The sequence below is a fragment of the Octopus bimaculoides genome, chromosome 10 (genome assembly GCF_001194135.2).
Source record: "Octopus bimaculoides isolate UCB-OBI-ISO-001 chromosome 10, ASM119413v2, whole genome shotgun sequence".
Classification (NCBI taxonomy): Eukaryota; Metazoa; Mollusca; class Cephalopoda; order Octopoda; family Octopodidae; genus Octopus; species Octopus bimaculoides.
Window position 1 is genome coordinate 42,808,904 of NC_068990.1, and position 8,415 is coordinate 42,817,318.

Consider the following 8,415-nt stretch of genomic DNA (forward strand, 5'->3'; position numbering starts at 1 on the left):
TATGTATGCATGTATGTATGTATGCATGTATGTATGCATGTATGTATATATGTATGTATGCATGTATGCATGTATGTATGTGACATTTTGGTGGGTGTATGCACATGAATGATGACATTATGACTGGTCACTTTTCACTTTCAAAGACTAGTAGAATAAGATATCTCTTATTTGAAAACAAGGTAAAGGTTGACAGAAGGAAAGGCATTTGGCTGTAAATTACTGCCTCAGATAAGTTCCTGTCCACCCTAAAAACAGCCTTAGAATGAAGTGATGAATGAATATTGTACTATAACAGACAGCATTTCAAACCAATGAAGATGTTACAGAATGGAAGGTGAGAGACATTAATATATCCAAGGTCAGCAGTCAGCTTTTTCATAGCTCGTTACCAGATCATTTCCTGATAACCTTGGTATTTTAATGAATCATGGTGTACATTAGTAACAAACAAAGCCTGCTTAAATCATCAATCTTATAGATCAGTGGTTTTTAATCAATTTTTTTTTCTTATCTCTGGGCCCCTTTGATTACCATCTTAATCAGGAGGACCTCCATAGCCATTCCTTGTTTAAAAGATAGTTTAATAATACTTCATTTAAAATTCCTATTTTGTTTTTCACACCTTCACTTGCATAGGCTTGCAATAGAACTCAATAAAAGAACATGTTTCCATGACAGGAAACATATTGAACTATGTTAAGCATTAAAGAAAGAAGCCTGGTTGTTTCTTGCAATAAATATGTCTAAGGCAAAAATTTTTTTATGGACATTTAAAATACTATTGTGGATCTTCAATTTACCATTTTGTTTGCTTGAACCCATCAAATCTTATATGGACCTCAGGGGTCATATGAACCCAGGTTGAGAACCACTGATATCAAATGATCCAGCCAACATTAACAACGCAGAGTTATCAGGATGCTCAACAGAGGGCACCACTAGACACAAAGTGCCACACATCACTTTATATTTTTCCCCTAGTATAAAGTAACATTTATCACTACTGCGCATTTGGTGTTGCTATCACCCCAGAACAAGGCCCTGGAAGCAGCTCTATTTCATAAATAAAATATACAGTTCTGCTTTTGTCTTTAGTATGCAGAAAGAGTAGACAAATGGTTGAGGTGAAAGGGAACTAACCTAAAGGTCAGTAGCTCTCACTGTATTACCTGGAACAGAAATTCAACTCTCCATCAAATCTTCCATAGTCAATTCCACCATATCCATTTTACCCTCAATGACCAACTCTACCAGGCTCTCATTGGTCAAATCTACTTACCCTTAATGACCAAATCCATCAATCTCTTAATGATCAAACCAACTTAGCCCTCAGTGGTCAAATTTACCAAGCCATTAATGATAAAATTCACACAGCCCTAATGGTCAAGATGATTTAATGATTTAATCCTCAATGGATTAAATGCATGCCCTTCATGTTACCAGCCACTTTACAGAGTATACCATGTGTGTCACTGACACCAGACAGGCAGTCTTGGCCTCGTTAGTTTGACTCCAGAGGTCGCATCTCTGGTATGACTAAAAAAGTCTCTTTTGTCCTGCATTGTCTGTGTTTTTTTTGTTTTTTTTTTTTCCTCCACACAACTGGTTGAGTAAAAAGAGGCATTTTCTATCATATCATTACTTATGTTTTGCCAACACTTATGCAGTATGCTGGAACAAAGAAAGAACGATAGTGAATTTTTATTATATAGACCAAAGAATAGGGGTCAGTGATCACTGAAAAGGTTTTTGAGGTCCATTCCTGACTGGTGAGATTGACGCAGTTAATGCTTAAATTTATCACCATAGCAACAAAATAAATTTGATAGCAACAAACAACAGAACAACAATTGGTTCTAAGGATCTTGACTGACTGGGAAATTAGACTTGATAATGACTTATCAGAACCAGTATCATCTATCTAGATACTATCAGAAGTAGCCACTGGAAAAAAATATCAAATCTGGATAAGACATATCCAATGAGTTTGATGTGACCACTAGCTACATTTTCCACTTAATGCCCTAAACAAGTTTACTCACAATGTACCAGGAAAACATGATACGATGGCTACCTATCTCATCTGGAAAATATGTAAAGAAATGAGGGCCTCAATAGATAAAAGAAAATCCCAATTCTTTATTTATTGAGGACCTCGTGTTCCTGAATGAAAATTGTGTGATTGTCTAGAAAATGAAAATTTCAATATTTCCTATCAGAATTTGTAATCAGTAGAGTCAGTGTTTACAGGTTTCTAGTGAACTAGTCACGGGCTACTACTTTTCTGGTAGTAACAAGGATTAGGTATTGACTAATATTATGCAGAACAAATATTTCAAGGGATCTCATTCACAAAGGGCCAGTTTTTAAAGTTTTCTTATAATTTTTTTGTTAATGGAGATTGTCAAAAACCACACAAAGACATTTATATACAACTGTCTTCTACACATTTTCCAGTTCCCAGATCTCTGATTCCACCCACATGGTACTGGTCAACCAAGGCTAGTCTAGAAGGCAATACAGAATGAGATGAATCACAGAGCTAGATGGTTGCAACATGAACTGCTTAAACACATAGCCACATTCTTGATCATAAATATCTTTTATCTTTTGCTTGTTCCAGTCATTAGACTGTGGCCATGCTGGAACACTACCTTCAAGAATTTAAGTCAAATGAATTGCCCCCAGTACTTATTTTGTTTTAAGCAGTCTCTTTTGCCAAACCACTAAGTTACGGGAGACACAAATATACCATTACCAGTTGTCAGGAAGTGGTGGAGGCAAACACCAGCACAATGACACACACACACATATACAACCGGCTTCTTTCAGTTTCCATCTATCAAATCCAATCACAAGGCTTTGGTTGACCAGAGGGTATAGTAGAAGACACTTGCCCAAGGTGCCATGCTGTGGGACTGAACCCAAAACCATGTGGATGGGAAGCAAACTTCTTGCCACACGGCCATATCTGTGCCTGTATACATAAAAAATATAGAAACAAACTACACTAGTGTTGTTATAAGAAACAAAAAGATGTTGGTATATTTACTGATGTGGCCTGACCAACAGACAGTAAGACTTCAGCAAAAGAGATTGAAAATGGTGAGATTCTCCTGCTTATGCAAATACACAGCAATAAAAGGAGTAAGGGTGAACCACCCTAATATTGTTATAAGCAACAAGATACCCAGTTCTTGATCAACAGTAAAATAAGACTGAAGAATTCTTCAAAAGTAAACACAGATATAAAAATATTCAGAGATGCGAAAGATTGTTTCAAGAATAATGGTTATTATGAAACAATAGGAAGCAGTGAAGCATGATGCAAAACAGAAAATTGAAAAACTGCCATATGTGAAATTCAAAAGAAAATGCTTTGAGGAAGTGTCTGTATTCTTTGCAAAATATTATCAATAATATTTAAAGAAAGTAAAAACATTAAATAATAAATTTGCTTAAATATAGAGTAAATGAATGACTGCAATAAAGTAGAGAATGGGTACAATGTCCACAACAAAAAATGATAGTAGCGAGTTAATTACTAAATATTGATACGAAATGGCTATAATGTTGTGAATAAGTGAATTGGAAAACTAAGGAATTACACTAACCTAATTGTTGACTGGAAATCATTATTGGTAGTTAAAGAATGTGTTGGCTATAATGATGATGATGATGATGATGATGATGGTGGTGGTAGTTTCTTTATTTTTGCTACCCAGGGTGACAAATGATGGGGGTCAATCGCAAAAAGATGCAGAAGATGTGAAGATTTATCTAGAAAAATCAAAGGCAAAAGAAGTGAAACATTAAATATAAGTTTACCTTTTTGATTACACAAACATTTTTTTCTTCAAAGATGACTATGTTCTTCGGTACCTGGGTACAGAAGTAAGCATGGAACTGAGTGAGCAGTTGTGTTTGTGATTTGCTATTGCTAAGGGTGAGGATGACATAGCAGGGTGGATTTCTTCTGAGTGGAGTTTGATCGGTAGTGGTGGTGGTGGTGGTGGTGGGGAGCAGTTGTTCCAAGGATGTCTGATGATATTGTTGCTGTTGTCGCTGTTGAGGTCATTATTTTTATTGTTGCTGTTGTTGTTGTTGCTGCTTCTGTTGTAGTAATTTTTTACTGCCCCTCCTGTTTCTGTTATTGATGTTGTTTATTCTGTTGATATCATGTTGCTGCTGATATCATTTCAGTATATTTATTTATTTACTTATTTATTTTTCCTTCAATTTTCGTTGCATCTCGCAACCTTTTCAGTAGAAAAATAAGTAAGTAAATGAGTGGAAACTTTACCAGTAAGTGTGTTAAATAATAAGGCACTAAAAGAGAATGACTCTCCCCAGACGCAACAAAATATGCTTCAACACACGAAGTCACATAAAGAATCTTGCAAACCAAATCCAGAAACGAAGTTTATTTAGTTATTAATTTAGTTATTTATGGTTGATGTTGGTTTTGTTGAGGTTGATTTTGCTCTGACTATGGAGTCAAAAGGAATGCAGGTCTTATCTTTCTTTCTATTGCTTTTATAAGCAGAAATCTCTAAGATATATGGTATGTTGCATGCATAGCATCTTGGTTTTTCTAATTCTCAATACTACAGACAGTTGTGTCCCATTTAGAAATATGAAAAGGTTGATGCTTTTCACTGTTTTCAGTTTCTCTTTGTATTCATCATCATCATCATCATCATCATCTAGTGTTTTAAATTTGGTTTTTGTCCCCATAAACAGGATGGCCGAATCTACCTCAATGTCATAGCAACCGAGGTAGGCAGGTGCAGCCCACCCCAACCTTTGGGCTGGCTGGTACCCATTCTCCTTTGCTATCATGAGGATTTTTTGGAGGTGGATTTTCTATGGGGAGCATGCCCTTTCTTACCCCCAACCTCGGTTTCTTGATATGTGTGGTCCTGAGACCAAATCCTCTATCATGATTTTAAAGAAATGTGGTGGAAAACTAACTCAGAAAGGCAGGGACATTACTCCCTGAGACCCCTTTCGGAGCCCCCTACCCTACTGCTGCTGCTGCTTCTGTGGTTGATGCTGTTTATACTATTTCAGTTGCTGCTGATATAGTTTCATAAGGCCTAACTAATCCAAAATACACCTAGCATCTTTGCTAGCCACTGTTGAGACGATTTGTCTCGCTCTGATATATATTGTGCTTTTAAACACAGTGTGTCCTTAAGATATGTTAACTCTGCATAGGTACCACATTACCTTGTCTTTCAATGATGTTTTTACATTAAGTATGATACACAAATGGCTCTCTCTCTCTCTCCCTATATATATATATATATATATATATCAGAATAAGTAACATGATATCAAGAGGTGATGCAAGATGACCATTTCAAATAGATCCATTTAATTGAACAATGCAATCATTATATAAATTTAAATGCAGGTCTATCCTCAGCTGCATAAATAAATAAACAGAATTTTTTAATCAGTTGGACATATTAATATAATTCTACTCAAATTCTCTAATAGAGCAAAAAGAGGGAAAAATTGCTTATTTTGATTTTATTCACCTTACTTTGAGTTGTACGGATAATACTGCACTAACTTGGTGCTTCAACTTAAGTACCTAATTCAACCGAATCTATCTATCTATCTATCTATCTATCTATCTATCTATATATATATATATATATATATATATATATATTGATAGATAGGTACATACACAGTTGAATGAAGGCACATGGTGTAGTGTTTGGGGATGTCCCACTCATGATTGTAAGACTGTGGTTTCCTGGACTGTGAGGTATATGTGTTGTTGAGTAAAAAACACTTCATTTCCCATTGCATCAAATCCACTCAGCACTAAATGAGTTCCACCAATATCTTGGAATTAACTCTGTGAAAGACAGGTCTACTGTTCAGTGAGTTGTGGTGGGGCAGTTGTAATATCAATCACTTATACACCATGGGAACCAGGGTAAGCTTTGGCCTTATACATCCTTGGGCTCATGAAAAACCTACGGTATACCACACATACACACACACACACACACACACACACACACACACACACACACACACACACACACACACACACACACACACAATTACCTTCTTTTAGTTTCTGTGTGTGTACATGATATATAGTATTTTATAGAAGCTGAGAAACTTCACAGACTGTTACTCATATTTCACTTAATTATTATATAGAATTGAACTTTTGGAACAATACAATGGTTTATATACAATTTTAAATAATGAAATGGTTATTCTTTGGCAAATAATCAAATAAACATTTAAAGCTGATTAGACAAAGGGTTATAACATTTCAGAATTAATTGAATCTGTTAGATAATATGACTGACTATTTATGTAAAGCAATATAAATATCAAATAGAAATAAAATACAGTTGAATAAAACTAATCACAAGCCATTGGCACAGGGTAATAGTTATAATATTTACAGCCAAAGAAAAATTGCAGGCGAGAATCATTTTAGTATTAGTGCATTGGAAAAATGCTTTCCATCATATATTCTGGCTATTTATGTCCTGAGTTCAATTCCAACTTCGTCTTTCATTCTTTCATGGTTGATAAAATAAAGTACTAGTCAGATACTGGGGTTGATTTAATCAACTAACTCCTTCCCAGAATTCTTTATTTCCAATATCTTTGGTTTGTTGCATGAATTGACCATGTAATTCTTCCTCTTTTCAGGTATTTATCCTTTCATTATTCCTTCTGTTCTTGAATTCTCCTACAGTTTCAGTAAATATTTTGATATTTCTAGCTGCCAATAATGTACTTTCTTAAGCTTGCTTCCTAAACACATGGTTCTGGGTTCAGTTCCACTGTGGGGCAGATTAGGCAAGTGCCTTCTGCTATAGCCTCAGGCCGACCAAAGCCTTGTGAGTGGATATGGTAAGTTGTATTCTTTTTATTCTTTTGCTTGTGTTAGAAACAATATTTATTAAGGGCATTGGATTGGCAGAATCAGAGCATCAGAAAAAAATCCCTTATTGTATTTGTTCTGAATTCAAATCTAGTCAAAGCCAAAAGCCAACTTTACCTTTCATTCTTTGGAGGTTCATAAAATCAAGTATCAATCAAGTACTAGGGTAGATGTCTCAACTAAACACGCTGGTCGTGTACCTAAATTAGAAGCCATCATTATTTTTATTATTAAAGCTATAACATGCTGCATTAGTTAGCAGGTTTGGTGAAAACAGATCCCTTCAAATCTCAAGAATCTTTCAAAGAATTCTTGCAGAAGACAGAATTGCACTTTTCTACTGGTCAATAATGCAAGTCTCAATTCCAATATCCTTCAGCCTCTTACGTAGCATTTAGGGTGCTATGCCAAGTGCACCAATTACCACAGGAAGAATTGTCATCTTAATATCTTAATCTTCCATAATCTCTCCACCTCTCTAACTAGGTATCCACTCAATTATCATATGGTATTGTGAAGTCTATAATCTGTCACTGTTCTTTTTCTTTTTTCTTCACTCCTCTACAATCATATACAGACCTCTTGCTTCAATATTATAATCAGAGATAATGGAGAAATTACAGAAAATTCTGTAATTATTATTTTCCATCCGGCTCAAGTTCATACCACATTTTGCTACTTTGAATCCATACAATCAAGCTAACAGTTCAATGCACTCTTTTACCTACTTAGTCATGTCTGCACTGATACTCTTTTTGTGCCAGTTTATTGCATCACCTAAGAGATGGCTAATGCTTTTGTCTCTTTTTCCCACAAATTCTGCATTTGTTCTCTGAGTTTTATCCCTCTTTGTCTTTATCAAATTCATTCTAATGGCTTGTTCCAAAGTGGTTATAATTATTGATTTGGTTTCTCGCTTCAGATTTCAATCTATTAGCCACAACCAGAGTTCTTTATTTCCAATATCTTTGGTTTGTTGCATGAATTGACCATGTAATTCTTCCTCTTTTCAGGTATTTATCCTTTCGTTATTCCTTCTGTTCTTGAATTCTCTTACAGTTTCAGTAAATATTTTGATATTTCTAGTGGCCACTAATATACTTTCTTAAGCTTGCTTCCCAAACACATGGTTCTGGGTTCAGTTCTACTGTGTGGCAGATTAGGCAAGTGCCTTCTACTATAGCCGCAGGCCGACCAAAGATTTTTGAGTGGATATGGTAAGTGGATACTGAAAGAAGCCCGTCGTATTCTTTTTATTCTTTTATTCTTTTATTTGTTTCAGTCGTTTGATTGTGGCCATGCTGGAGCACCACCTTCAAATGTATGTATGTGTATGTATATATGTATATATATGTATATATATATACATCCCTACAAGTCAATCAGGTCCATCACCAGGGACATGAGAGTGTCTAAGTTTCTTATCAGGTAGGTAGTGCATGAAGACATTCAGTATTCTTCATAGAAGATGAGAAAGGGCC